The sequence below is a fragment of the Puma concolor genome, chromosome E2, assembly GCF_028749965.1.
Source record: "Puma concolor isolate L17-30 chromosome E2, mPumCon1.1.hap2, whole genome shotgun sequence".
Classification (NCBI taxonomy): Eukaryota; Metazoa; Chordata; class Mammalia; order Carnivora; family Felidae; genus Puma; species Puma concolor.
In genome coordinates this window covers 11,643,817-11,658,897 of record NC_141681.1, presented here as the reverse complement: position 1 = coordinate 11,658,897, position 15,081 = coordinate 11,643,817, and the positions used below count along the sequence as shown (strand labels likewise).

The 15,081-nt window shown below is 38.2% G+C and overlaps 2 long non-coding RNA genes across 3 annotated transcripts in view; one reads left to right on the top strand and one right to left on the bottom strand.

Moving 5' to 3' along the window:
* LOC147573371 (uncharacterized) overlaps nt 1-6,338 on the top strand; it is a 63,674-nt gene extending 57,336 nt beyond the window's left edge. The window contains exon 4 of one of the 2 annotated variants that reach the window (XR_015244685.1): nt 5,969-6,338. This is a non-coding gene — a long non-coding RNA (uncharacterized LOC147573371). Of the gene's footprint in view, nt 1-991; nt 1,320-5,968 lie in introns of those variants that run through there. The other variant, XR_015244686.1, reaches the window with a different exon arrangement.
* Nucleotides 2,114-9,419, bottom strand: LOC147573370 (uncharacterized). Its single transcript, XR_015244687.1, has 4 exons — nt 9,249-9,419; nt 7,731-7,836; nt 3,878-3,902; nt 2,114-2,559 (listed from the first exon to the last, which is right to left on the bottom strand). It is a non-coding gene; the product is annotated as an uncharacterized LOC147573370 (long non-coding RNA).
* Between the last annotated feature and the right edge of the window lie 5,662 nt (nt 9,420-15,081).

The window sequence follows — 15,081 nt, the reverse complement described above, 5'->3', positions numbered from 1 at the left end:
GGACATAGAATTTTACCTTCATATACTTTGGGATCTCATCTAGGAACAAAGGATCTATGGGGCTGTTGAAAGAACTTTCTGTTCTTGAAAGAACTTTCTGATGATATAAATGTTCTGTATCTACTCTGTCCAGTATAATAGTCCAAAGCTACATGTGGTTATTGCATATTGAAAGATAACTACCTGGGGTTCTGCGTGGCTCAGCTGATTGAGTGTCCAACTCTTGATTTTGGCTCGGGTCATGATCTCACGGGACGTGGGATCAAGCCCCGCATGGGGCTCTGCACTGACTGCGTGGAGCCCGCTTGGGATTCTCTCTCTCCCTCTCTCTTCACCTCTTCCCCACTTGCACTTCTCTCTTTCCTGATTAATTTAAAAAAAAATTACAAAGAATAAAGAAAGATTACTACCAAGCTAGGAAGCTATTTAGCAGCATTTGATTTTATTTAATTTAAACTTAAATAGCCATATGTGACTGGGGGCTACTATAATTGACACCCCGAAATAGTCTTTTTTATCTGAATCTAGTGAGTCTTCAGCTATAACAGTATTTTAAAAAATCACCTCTTAAGTAACCTCAATGTTTTATTATAATTAGCTCGCACGAATAGTCTGTGATACAGGGTGAATTACAGAAGATACAATGCCACTACAGGGATGGATGGCAAATATATTGATCATGAATAAGCTGTTTAATTGGGAGGTGTGCGATTTCTGACTCCTCTTTGTGTCATCACACACACAACCTGCTGGTTGGATCAATTTCACCAAGTGTAGCCTGGGAAAGAAGAAAAACTACTCAGCTACATTTTAAATGGTGATCACTGTAGGTAAACAAGAACAATGGTGTTAAATTATTTTCAGAGGAGCGAAATAGAGAATGACTTGCATTTGGAGAACACCACCCAGTGAGCTTAGCGGCACGTTTTTGACAGTTTGCCTGACTTTGCTCATCCCTAGAAGTTGGCTCATTAAAATACTTTCTCCACAGATCTGCTCCTCTTCTACAGTGTTTTAAGACGTGCACAGCAGCCTTAAAGGTGAACGCTCATTTTCAAACAGACCTTCCTATAAGAAACAATGCTGAAAAATAATATTCTGGTTTTTTTGAGATGTGTGAATCAAGACCTCAAAGTACACGTCATCAACTGACTCGCCTTTAATACACCTACAAATCTTCACCTTGTAGGAAACAGAGTGATAAAAAAGGAGTCCCTGACATAACCTGCAATGTTTTACTGTCATTTACGGTCTGATTCATCCTTACGAAATGTCTACCCTATACACAGGGCAAGTTGAAATTAAACTTTTATTGTTCAGGTGAGTCTGGACTCAAAGGATTTGTTCCCATAGAGGAAAATTAAGGTTCTGTCTAGAAACTGTACTTAACTATATACACATATACATTCCATTATATATATTTATACTTCTGCATGTGTATGAAATATGTCCACTAAAGCCTTATGGAATTAAATGAACAGATCGCACATAACATGTAATAAATGACATGTGTGGACAACATAATGTAAAACAGTTTACACACATCTTCCAAGCAACACAGCTCTTGTGAGATCCTCGTTTACATAACAGTCCCATGGTCAAATGGAACAGAGAATTGCTGTCTACCTTCCCTCTGGGACATGCACTGGGCACTTGTGTACCCTGAAGAACCTGAACTCTTACACAACAGTGGAAAGTGGATAATGTCCAACCAAAGAGTTTATAAACGTATTTGGCCAAAGTACCCCTTTCCACTAAAACACTTACTGTGAACCAGCTCTAACACTCATGGTCCAAAGAACACACTTTGGGGAAAATCATCACGGAAAGCTCCATTCATTTTTCACTATAGGTTACAATACTCATTTCAGTACTGATTCAAATGCAATGGCCCTAACTTACGATGTTTATTCTATTTTCCTAAGTTTGTGGCAGCCTTACCTAACATGTGTCTTCCTATATTTAGCCAAAATAGATTCCAATATAATAATATTTGCATGCATTTTTCATTGAAAATTACATCTCTGCACGCACGTGAGCTTATGCATATGTTGTAATACATTCTGTATGAAAGCATACTTTTATATGTTATTTGTGACCTTATAGATGAAAAGATTCTATGTATAGTGAATGAACTGCAGTTTCCTGTTGACTGAAATGTACAAATAAACAGGAGACAAACTGCAAAAAAGATGCCCCGGCCTTTGGGGCTTCTCCTAATTTCTTATTGTCTAACTATGTGCCTGGCTGAGTGAGTTCATCTTTCTAATTTTTATATGCAAAAGAAGGATAGAAGACATTAAAGTAATTTATCTATGTATTATCCTGTTATAAAATGAATCTCAAGGGATTTCTAGACATACCTTTTCTTACATATAAAAAGATTTAGGGGTGCTCAGGTGGCTCAGTTAAGTGTCCGACTTCAGCTTAGGCCATGATCTTGTGGTGTGTGAGTTCAAGTCCCACGTCGGGATCTGGGCTGACAGCTCAGAGCCTGGAGCCTGCCTGGGTTTCTGTGCCTCCCTCTCTCTGCCCCTCCCCCACTCATGTTCTGTCTTTCTGTCAAAGATAAATAAACATTAAAAAATTTTTTTAAAGATATTATGAGAATATACATCTCACGTAGAAGATAAACATACAAATGGTTAAAGGGAAAATATTAGCACGAAGATAAAAAATTGAAGCAAGGCTGAGGAAGACAATCAGTTCGTCCCTAAAAATGCTTTTCATTCTAATATTCTAGGATGCTATATTTGAAAATGAGTATATGATTTATTTTACTTGAGTTTTACTGGCTGTTTTCACGCTTTCCTAGTATAGCATCTAGCGACTAGATAAATGTGCTGTAAAAATGTATCTTTAAAGGAAATTATACTCTGAATTTATTTAAATCAGAGTATATTTTACAAGAATTGTTTTCAGGACTTGAGGAAAATTAAATAAAACTGCAATATTTAGGAATTTACTTTGTATCTCTGAATATTAAATAAGTTCATGCCACACTGCTTATAAATTTATATGCACATTCAAATTCTGTATTTGATTAATATGTATTTTACTGAGTCTTCACTGCTTCATAATTATTCTCTGTTTTGGTGAAAATTATTCTCTGAAGTCACAGATTGAAAAAACAAGCTCAATATCTCATTTATTTTTTGGTTTTCTTCCTTCATCATACTATTTATTTTAGGAATATTCTCCTACAGATGTTTCCATTGTATGAACATCTTTTAGTTTACTACTTGTTACTTTTATGCTTTATTACTTTTATTTAGAGGAAATAAACTCATTGATCCTCCTTATGTATATGTGAGCCCCTCTTCATAACATTACATGACAACGGGGTTATAAATAGGACTCATCCCTTATGCATTTCTGGATGATATTATTCTCAGCACACACTCTGGACAGACACCATCATAAGATAATTCAGTGTATCTAAAAAGATGGATTCTATCAATGTAGCAAGGTCTGCTCTGGGTGCCAGACAAGTGTTTTGGCTCCTATTACTCTGTATTTGTTCTCTCTGCTTCAGTATTCCAAACCTACTGTATTATCTGCTTTCATGGTCTTCTTCAGATGGATGTTATTTTGTTTGGATTACATAGTGTATGATTTAACAATGAGGTTGTACACGTTCACAAATTTTTTTAAAAAAATTCATTGAAAATATAGGAAGTAGAAATACCTAAACAGTTCTAACTTATTCTCTTTCAATAGCAATAATAAACCTTGTACGTATATTTTTAATTTGGCACTGGATGGCACTTGCTTGGGCAGACGGAGAAGGTACATAATTCAGAGATATCACCCAATTTCAGTTTACTATGTGCTAGGCACTGTGATGAGGGATTAACACGTAAGCTGTAACATTTACCTCTCATAGAAGCATTTTAGAGATTCTGGAAAAAAAAAAAAGAGATGCATGGGGATTAATTAACTTCCCAAACCATAGCCTCAGCAAGGCAACGAACGCACACACACACGCGCACACACATACACACATACACACACGCACACACGCACACACACACACACACACACATGCATAGCCAAAAGATACAGCTACTTGTATGCTTGGTAATTAACCTATGATTTGTCCTCTACCATCTCTAGTCTAGTACAACTAAAGGTAATTGCAAAATAAATATATAAATCTAGCTGTGGGAGTTTTGAGCCAGTAGATTTCCATGACCGGGAGAAATTAATCATGTTTGGGAAAGTAGAGTGGGTTGGCAAAGAGTTGATAGGAAAAAAGAACCCTGAGTTCCTTCAAGAGATAAAAAATTTTACGGTGATGAAAATGTGCTCAGTTATAAAATGCTTTCAAATGTATTGGCTTTTTGATAATGCAAATAGCAGAAGAAAAGCAGTTGGGCCTACTGAAATGCAGAGCCTCACATACATTCTTCCATGTTTTTGTAATGGAAGTAAATAATAAATTAGGATTTGGCTTAATTTAATTTTAGGCAAATTGCACAGATATTTCATATTTAGTCCACACAACAGGATTCTACAGTATCTTCCCAGAGATGTTGATGTAGAGATTAGTCTAGTGTGTTTTACTACTCACTATTTTTGTTTATGTATTTATTGAGAGAGAGAGAGAGAGAGACAGAGACAGAGTGAGTGGGGGAGGGTAAGAGAGAGCAAGACAGAGACACAGAATCCGAACCAGGCTCCAGGCTCTGAGCTGTCAGCACAGAGCCCGACACAGGGCTCAAATTCACGAGCCATGAGATCAGGACCTGAGCGAAAGTCAGATGCTCAACCAACTGAACCACCCAGGTGCCCCATATTCAGTATTTTCTTTAAAGATCAAATCCTTTATTATGCTCAAGACAACATATTAATTTTGTCTATTAAATCTGAACAAACTAAAGTAGGCAAGCTTCCTCTTATCCCTTCCCCACCCCAACCTTCATTCTAGGGCTGCCCCTACTTTTATTTCATGCAGGGCTCAAAACAGAGTTTGAAAACCTCCTCTCCCTTCTATGGGCCCCTTTTATGGATATGGAAATAGTGGCCCAAAGAGGTTAATTATCTACAGGAGGTTGGAAAACTAGGCTGTGGCCGCTGTGTCAGGCCCAGAATTCATACGGGGTCTTCCCCACTGGGGATAGCTCTGTGGTACATGGGTACAGATGCAGAAATTCCACAGATTACTAAAGATAAAACATCAACAGACTTTCCTGAAAACCCGTTCTGTCATAGGAATAACAGCCTAAGAATGTCACCGGCAGGACTGCAAAAAACATGGAGAATTTAAGAGACCGGTTAAGACGATTGGAGTGGAGAGCCCATCAAGGAAACAATGTATGCAAGGATGTTGTGTTTCCAAAAGGAAGGAGTGTGGTTAGTTCATGCCTATTCCATGCCTGTAGTTCAATAATTCACTTTAAGAAGAGACCGTCGATAAAAACAAAAGGAGGGAGAAGAAGAAAAATACAATGCCCTAAGAATAGGTCTCAGGGCAAGGTCTCGTTCTAGAATAGAAAGCTTTAAAGCTCTACTCAATAATAGGGGTACACAAAAGAGATTCTCAAATAGCCCAAAGACATCTCTTCCTGGAAAGATACATTAAATATCATAAGATGTAAATGTCTTCCAATCAAACACTTGTCACCTCAGACCCAATAGGGTAGATACATACACCCGGCTGTAGAAAATCATGTATTTTCATCGTGTGAAATGTGACCATGAGCATGCATGAGAAGTGTCTGGAAGAGATGCACACCAAATATTAATGACAATTTAAGAACCGGGACTAGAATCAGGAATTGTGGCAGATCTATGAAGTAGGATCTCACCTGCTTCATGTCCTGCCTGATTTGTTTTAAAACCAGAATTATACACTGTTTCTACCTTACCATTTTATGTTCGAGCAAAACCAGAAGTACGGTCAGCTCAAATATAACCAAAAATGCCTTTTCCCCCCTTATTATTTTCTCTTTTTTATCCTGCTTAGATTGACTTCATTGATGACCGGGAAGCTGAGGGCTTTTTTTCTGATAAAAATGATGGACAGTACAAGGACAAAGGCGTGCGGGTTAATGCTAATAAAACGTGAATAAAATCTGTGCCAAGATGAAATCATCCCTCGATTTCCATTCATTCTGCAAACAGTCTGGTGATCAGCTGCTTTTATTGTACCCTGTGTGCATTTCTCTCACAAAAAGAAACAAGGCAGCGTTTTGAGAATACTCACTTTTGAGAGAAAATTTAAGCCACTGATCTTGGAAGACCTTGCTTTGTAGAGTTCCTCTGTGTGTGTTTGAGAGTGTGTGCTATGTTTGCTTTCTGTACCCTTGAATATTAAAGAACATTTTCAATCTCCACTGATGTATTTCTTTCTTCCTCTTCCATTTCATTCCTCAGTGTGATAGTTAGCCTTCAGTGGCAAGCAGAATGAAGAATCCCCAACGATGACCGTGTCCTACGGTCCTGTGGATCTATTACCTTTCATGTCAAAGGGGAGTTTAAGTTGCAGACAGCATTAGGGTTGCTAACAAGCCAACTTTATAATGAGGTTATTCTGGATTACACAGGTGGACACAATGTAGTAACAGGGTCCTTAAAGTGGAAGGTGGAGGCTGAGAGTAGGTAAGGGTAATGTGGTGTGATGTGAGAAGGGGCCCTACCTACTCTTGCTGGCTTTGAAGATGAAGCAAAGGGTCATGAGCCCAAGAATCGGGGTGGTCTGTAACCGGGAAAACGAAACAGATTCCTCCCTAGAGCCTCCAAAGGGAACACAGTCCCGGTCACATGATGATTTTGTGTTCAATGAGACCCATTTCAGATTTCTGACCTCCACAGTCCTAAGACAATACATTTGTATCATTTTAAGTCTGTGGTAATTTGAGAGCGCAACTGAATACGCCAACCCAGAAAGCAGAGACTACCGGGTGCTTCCCCGCAACCCCTGGGTCAACAGGCTGGACCGGGTGCCTCCTCTGAGCTCTCGGACCCCCCACCCCACCCTGTGTTGGCACCTCTTGGTGTAGTGGTTAGAAAGGAGCTTGAGGACAAACCCTTACTTGTCTGAGGCCCCAACCTTTAACCTCTGGGATCTCCGATGACTGCACGTCTAGTTCAGAGGGGCTATAAAAATACAGTAGTAGGACTGTTGGTTGCTTTGTCCAAATAAAGTTTTTTTTTTTTAATTTTTTTTAACGTTTATTTATTTTTGAGACAGAGAAAGACACAGCATGAACGGGGGAGGGGCAGAGAGAGAGGGAAACACAGAATCGGAAGCAGGCTCCAGGCTCTGAGCCATCAGCCCAGAGCCCAACGCGGGGCTCGAACTCGCGGACCGCGAGATCGTGACCTGAGCCGAAGTCGGACGCTTAACCGACTGAGCCACCCAGGCGCCCTGAAATAAAGTTATTTTTACAAGGAGTATTGTAGCAGCTAATGTTCTGTTTGCCATGTTCCTGAATACCTTACATAATGTCAGGGAATGTTTGAAACAACCCGAGAAGTAGGTTATACTGTTATTACCACTATCACTGTCCTCATCGTTCCTGATCTATTTACTAGGAAACTAAACCAAAGCACCATGGTGGTACGCTTTACCACCTTATTTTAAACCTTGGCAATTTGCCTCTGGGGTCTAAGTACTTAATCAACACAGTCGGAGAGTTCTTCGATATGTCTGTATAAAAAAAAGTCTACCCCTCTAAATCACCTGTGAAGAAGAGGCTTTAGCTAAAATGTTAAGGTTATCATACCCAGAATGACGGGCCCGGCCAGAGGAGCGGATGACTCAAGGCATGTCACAGCAAGGTAGATCCCTTTCTGGACGGCGTCCAGCCCAGAGTTCACGGGAGCCTCCTCCTGCGAGAGATGCACAGAACTGAAGACAATCCTACTGTGTACTCCTGTTTTCATTTAGCAGGAATCCGGAGTTCACAGGGTATGGTCTTAGGAGGACATGTGAATGTCCCTGAAGCCTGTTGATTTGTTCCTGCTACGAGGGCTGCAGTCACAAAAATGGAGGCTCTGAGAGAGGTGCAGTGGGTACGGGGGTACTCCAGCAGGCACACTTCCGGGCCCACGTGATGGGAATATCAGTTGCCCACAGCTCAGAACACACACTTGATAGAGTCTATCTCCCCAGGCTTCAGCCCAGATCCCATTTCACTTTTTACATCTTTACCTAAACCAGAAATATTTTGCTCCAGTAAAACCCTGTTAATTGGCTACTAACTCCTCTTTTGCTGATTTTATACTTAGCAGACGTAGGTCATTACTATTAAGCACAAAAAAGAGGTAGGAAAAGATTTCTCCACGCACAACAAAAGTTCTTACTGTCACTGGCCCTGGACTTAAGAATACTTTCTACCATTTGAATATTCCCGGATTTACAGTTCCTAAATTCAGATGTTTAACAAAATAACACTATTTATTCAGTGACTGTGAAAGACTTCTAGTATGTTCTAGAAAAAATCTTTAAAGCATTCAGAACGCAAATTGGTATATAACCTAAGTGGTGATGATATTCTAAATGGGCTGTTAATTGAGGAAGATAATTATTATGTGCGTTATCTACCGAAACAAAACCGTCCTGGTGAGAAAAATGACAGCACCATCTACTCTGCTTGTGACATCTCTTTAACCTCTCTTTGAAAAGTAAACCCACGGAAATTTTTGCCTGGTATATACTGAAAAATAAAAACAAAGCCCAGAGTACCCACAAAGGTTATGAGATTTCCATAGTTTTTCTTCAGAGATAGTCAACCATTGAATATGCATTCTCATAAGACAAATTCATGGAAAGAGACTCCAAATACTAGAAGGAAGGTTGTCTCAGTTCACTGAATGTGAACAGAACTGTTACAATATTCATAAGCCAAACTCACATTGAAAAGGAGATTTTTTTTTCCAAACAAGCAGGGCATAGCATTTTATAACGCATCAAGTTACAGAATGTATTCATATTCAATAAACCTAGTTGTATTTTATGATTAAAGATAATATAAGGCTTTGTATGAATGACATTCTTGACGTATTGGAAAAAAAAATAAATGTCCAATGGCATGAAAGCATACAATTTAAGGACATGTTTAAGTAGGCCCCATGCTCAAGTGGGGCTCAAACTCATGACCCTGAGATCAACAGTCACATGTTCTGCCGACTGAGCCAGCCAGGCACCGCAAGGACACATTTTGAAAACGCAGCTCTTTCTTAAAGAATTCAAATGTAATGTTACAAAAAATACTATTTATGTAAGAAGTGCCAACTTTTACCTTTAATTTAGCAATTTGATGTCAGTTGTCTGTTTGCTTTAATCTCCCCACGTCTTTCAAGAAGTAAAAGAAAACAGTGTATCTGTAATCACATGGTAATCATTAAAACATCCTGAAGGGAACAGAGGAGACGAGTCCTTCTCAAGTCTTGACATTTTCAGCCCCTGCAGAGGAATCAGAGGAACAACTATCACAAAGAGGGTGGCTTTCAAAGCTACCCTAACAGCAATAAAAACCTCAACAGTTTCGACTTTTAAAAAAATGACTCAAATTAAGTATACTTAATTCTGAAGGTATACACGAATGCCTATCCATAGCTATAGCTATGACTATGTCTGTGTCTGTCCATATCTATCTAAGAAATTAGTTTTTGTGATACAAAAGGAAACTAATTCCTGCCTCTTAATGGAAATAGAATACAGAAAAGTGGGTATTGAAATAGTTAAAATATTAAGAGGTGTAGAAAACTCCTTTAAATTTACTTACATTGATATTGTCTCCGAATATGCAGAACTTATTAATAATTTATGTAAAAAGAAAACACTGAAAAGTCTCAACAGCAGGGACCTGAGTAAATACGTAGGATGCAGACAGATTCTGTGTTAACTCAGATTTCAAAGGTTTTCTGCTATTTCAGAATAGCATAAAATATGGTTTCTTACTCTCCTTGGTAATGAAAATTTAGCTAGGCTAATGGACAATTCTCGAAACTCACAAAGCCGCTGACTGACCTACCGTCTCATAAACTTGTACATACATGAACCTATGACACCCAATGATCTTAGCTAACTTCTACCTTATTTTCCCCTTATTGTTCTTTGATTTGAAAGACAGAGTTCAGTCTGGTGGTTTATAGGAAAATTGTGGGTAAGCAAATATTCTGCATAGAAAAAAATATAGAAAAGTCAGTCTCTGGGTAACAAAAAGCCAGTTTGATACTTTTCACATTTATTGTAGAACATGTCATCAGGAAGAGACCACCAACTGAAAGCTCTTCTTGGGGTGCCTGGGTGGCTCAGTCAGTTAAGTGTCTGACTGCGGCTCAGGTCATGATCTCACAGTCCGTGAGTTCGAGCCCCGTGTCAGGCTCTGTGCTGACAGCTCAGTGCCTGGAGCCTGCTTTGGATTCTGTGTCTCCTTCTCTCTCTCTGCTCCTCCCCTGCTCATGCTCTGTCTCTGTCTCAAAAATAAATAAAAAACATTAAAAAAAAAAAAAAAAAAGGAAAAAAAAAAAGAAAGCTCTTGTTAGTTACAAGTTGATTAGTAACATTTAGAATTTGAAGCAACATGTAAGCAGTGATTTGTTAACTGCTGCCCATAGAGGAAGACACTAGGAATCACCATTTGGGAAGCCGTTCACGTGATCCATGAAGGTGCTCGCTGGAGAAATTCACAAAGCCAACACATTTCATTTCAGCCACCAGTGACAGTGGGTCCTAAATGTATGTCACGGTTTCTACTATCTTTGGGTCTAGGTGAAGGTACTCCCAGGCCAATCCACTTCTCAGAGTGAATGCTTAAACACCATCCATGTCTCAAATGGAAGAGTTTAAACAAGGCACATAATACATGTTCAAGCACACGGGTATTTATGCAATGTTACTGAGGCACATTATGGGTCTTAGTAAGTAATGTATAGGAAGGTAACTATGTTCAAAGAAGTTTACGAATAGTTCCTCTGTCAGAGATAGTCCAATGTTGTGCTTGTCAAATGGAAGGCAATAATACTGATTCAATTCATTTTGCTTATTGTGCAACACTAGCTAGCAAAGGTTTATTATTTTTTCCTTGGGTGATATTTCTAGATGAAGTGAAGTGCCTGATAATTTCTTTTAACATATTTGCAAAGCTGAATTCAGCCCCATGATTCATTGTAACTGCTTCAGAACACGATGTGAGAATTAAAAAATGAATAAAAACGCAGTAGAAAGGAAAATTCAAAGCACGCCATTTGTTAGAATCAATTTTTTTTCTTTTTGCAAGCATAGCACTTCAATCTCAATAGTGTTCCAAAGCTTCCAAAGCTTATAATGGTGGGGATACACATATTTTTCTCTCTGAGAAACAGGCCAGGAGATAATGAAACTATAATTTCAGAATACTGCAACCGATATAAAATGGCCACATGTGTGGTGCTCAAGCACTCTATATGAGTACTTTCTGTAAAATAATCATATATTAAACTCAAGGAATAAGGAAAATGAATTTCAACAAAGCGAAGGAAAAGCAAGGGAATATTAAATATTGCAGGAGAACACTCTAGTCAAATCAGTATTTCATTAATCCACCTTGAATCAATTTAATTCCCTCCCACATCTTAATCAAGACAGCTTTAAAGTGATAGAACCTTAGAGACAGAGTTTAGAAGTCAGTGAATTCAGCAAAACCAATCGGTTTCTTTATATAAGTAATTACAATAGTATCAAAGGCCTTTCCCGACTATCACACACATGTGCCATTGAAGACATTTTTAATAGTCATTAGGTGTTTATGGAAAACCTGTATCAATTTAGACATGCATACACATAAATACGTTTCACAGCGTATTTATCTGTAGTTGGCTTATACCAGGTAGAAAGAGGAGATCTGATACTTTGAAGTTTATTTTTATTTTTCAGCTGTCAAAGAGTTAACCTGAGGTTCTGGCGAAAGGCATGGCTGAAAACAAACTATATACATATATGCACACATATATATTTATTAGGGGTTTTTATGAGAGAGAGAGAGAGAGGGAGGGAGGGGCAGAGAGAGAGAGGGAGAGAGAGCCTCCTAAGCAGGGTCTGTGCTGTCAGCACAGAGCCCGACGTGGGGATCGAACTCACGACCCTGAGATCATGACCTGTGCTTAAATCAAGAGTCGGACCCTTAAATGACTGAGCCACCCAGGCACCCCAAAGTATATTTTTTGCTTCGGTGTTTTTTCCATGCTCCAGAGAGTCTTTCACACATTGCCTGGAAACCAGCAAAACAGTCCTACTGTCTTATCAGGGGGTAAACGAAACACCAGGGCACGTACGTGGTTCTCTTACTACCCGACGGTTAGATGTGCTTCTGATGTCATGTCCCCTTTGCCACTGAAGAAAACATGTCTTAACTTCTATTCCTGTTAGCCTTTCACTACTTGTACTTCCCTTTATTTTTAGGATGTTAATCTTTGTGGTTTAGATTTGGATTTAATTTTTATGCAAGAGACTCTGGGATGGAAGACAAAACATGAACAAATTATAATTTTAAGAATGAATCTCTTCATGGAGCTTGGCATTTTGTTTCTCCTCCTCTGGAATATCGATCTGGAATCATTTTCAGAGCAGGACATTTCAAACCATAAAAAAATTACTGTTCATAATCAGCGTACACATTTAGGCTTCTTCAAAGTTCTCAAATCCTAGGGAAAGTATTAGAAGTCATACTCAGAAGAAAATCAATAAACTAATGTAAAATGTTTAAAATATCCAAACTCACGTATAGTTTTGTTTTCTATACACATACATATTAAATGTCAAAGGACAAACCACACAAATTTAAGCGATAAATAATTTGCAACCCGTATGAGGAAAGACTTCCTTGGCTTGCAAAGAGCTTAAACAAAGCAATCAGGAAAATAAAATTTATACGTAAATTTAAATTTATTAACATTTCTATATATCATATATTTTATGAAATCTATTACTTATATATTACATATTACATATTTATGTGTAAATGTTACATATTTACACACACATTACACATACAGATGTAAAAAGTATTACACATATTACTTATATATAACATAGTTACAAATGTTTATATATAACTTATTTTTATATATTATGCATAGAAAAATAAATTCTAATGGCAATATGATCATGAACAGATGTGATAACACAGAATCTCTAATTTGAGGGGGTCTATGTTATCAATGAAGCAATTTGAATACCATGTGCTATCTAAGTGTTGATAATCTCTCCTATACAGAAGAATGTAAGAATATATGTCAACCTACTAGTAAATCAGGGTTGGGAATGAGCCAGCAGAAAGACAACTATAGGTTTGGAAATACTGGATTTATGATCTACAAAAAGACTTCACATAAAAATGGCTTTACCTAGAGATGTAAAGATGTGCACTGGCCTTTCCTAGAAACTGCTTTAAAATGTGTAGGGTATTTAAAAAAGAAAACGAATTGAGCTGTGTAAAGATCACATGTAGTTGGAGGAATCATTTTAGTTATTCTCCAAATAGGGTGATTTTACCAGGTAGTGTGTAGGAGGCCCTGTCCCAGAAGGTTACAAGCCCCGCTGTGTCCAAAAGATTTAGGTTCATACAGCTCCAAGTGGGCCAACCCGTATTCCCTAAACTGCTGATTCTGATGTCCTGTTCTCATTATACACATAATATTTATTAAAGTCTAATATCTTAAAATAGCAAATAAACATAGATTATCAGTCTTGCCTTTTAAAAATATATGCTATCATGATGTAAAGTTATCATCAATTCATCCTAAGCACTTACACAAAGATATATGTTATGTACTCAATAGATAAATAAATGAACGTAAATGCTTTTATCTTCTTCTTTTTAGTGGGGTCTTTGTTGGATTTTGGAATCAAGGTAATGCTGGCCTTATAGAATGAGTTTGGATGTTTTTCTTCCATTTCTATTTTTTGGAACAGTTTCAGAAGAATAGGCATTCTTTTTTTTTTTTCCAATTATTTTTATTTTTTTAACATTTTTTAATGTTTATTTTTGAGGCGGGGGTGAGGGGCAGAGCGAGAGGGAGACACAGAATATGAAGCAGGCTCCAGGCTTTGAGCTGTCAGCACAGAGCCCAACACAGGGCTTGAACTCATGGACTGCATGATCACGACCTGGGCTAAAGTCAGATGCTTAACCTACTGAGCCAACCAGGCGCCCCTATTAATTCTTCTTCAAATGTTTGGTAGAATTCCCCATGGGAAGCCATCTGGCCCTGGATTCTTGTTTGTTGGGAGATTTTTTTTTTTTTAATTTAAATCCTAGTTAACGTATAGTGTAATAATGATTTCAGGAATAGAATTTAGTGATTCAGCACTTACGTATAACACCCCATGCTCATCCCAATAAGTGCCCTCCTTAAAGCCCTTCACCCCTTTAGCCCATCTTGCCACCCAACACCCCACCAGCAACCCTTAGTTGGTTCTCTGTATTTAAGAGTCTCTCATGATTTGTCTCCCTGTCTGTTTTTATATTACTTTTGCTTCCCTTCCTTTATTCATCTGTTTTGTATCTTAAATTCCACAAAGGAGTGAAATCATATGATACTTATCTTTCTCTGACTTATTTCACTTAGCATAATACACTCTAGTTCCATCCATGTTGTTGCAAATGGCAAGATTTCATTCTTTTTAATCACAGAGTAATATTCCATTGTATGTATGTATACACACACACACACCCACACACCACCATCATCTTTATCCATTCATCAGTTGATGGATATTTGGGCTCTTTTCACACTTTGGCTATTGTCAATAGTGCTTCTATAAACACTGGGGTGCACGTGTCAGTATTTTTCAATCAGTATTTTTGTATACTATGGATAAGATACCTAGTAGTGCAATTGCTGGGTAGTAGGGTAGTTCTATTTTTAATTTTTTGAGGAACCTCCATACTGTTTTCCAGAGTGGCTGCACCAGTTTGCATTCCCACCAGCAGTGCAAAAGAGATCCTCTTTCTCTGCACCCTTGCCAATATCTGTTGTTGCTTGAGTTGTTCATTTTAGCCATTCTAACAGCTATGAGGTGGTATCTCATTGCGTTTTTGATTTGTATTTTGTTGGGAGATTTTTTTATTACTGATTCTATTTCTTTGC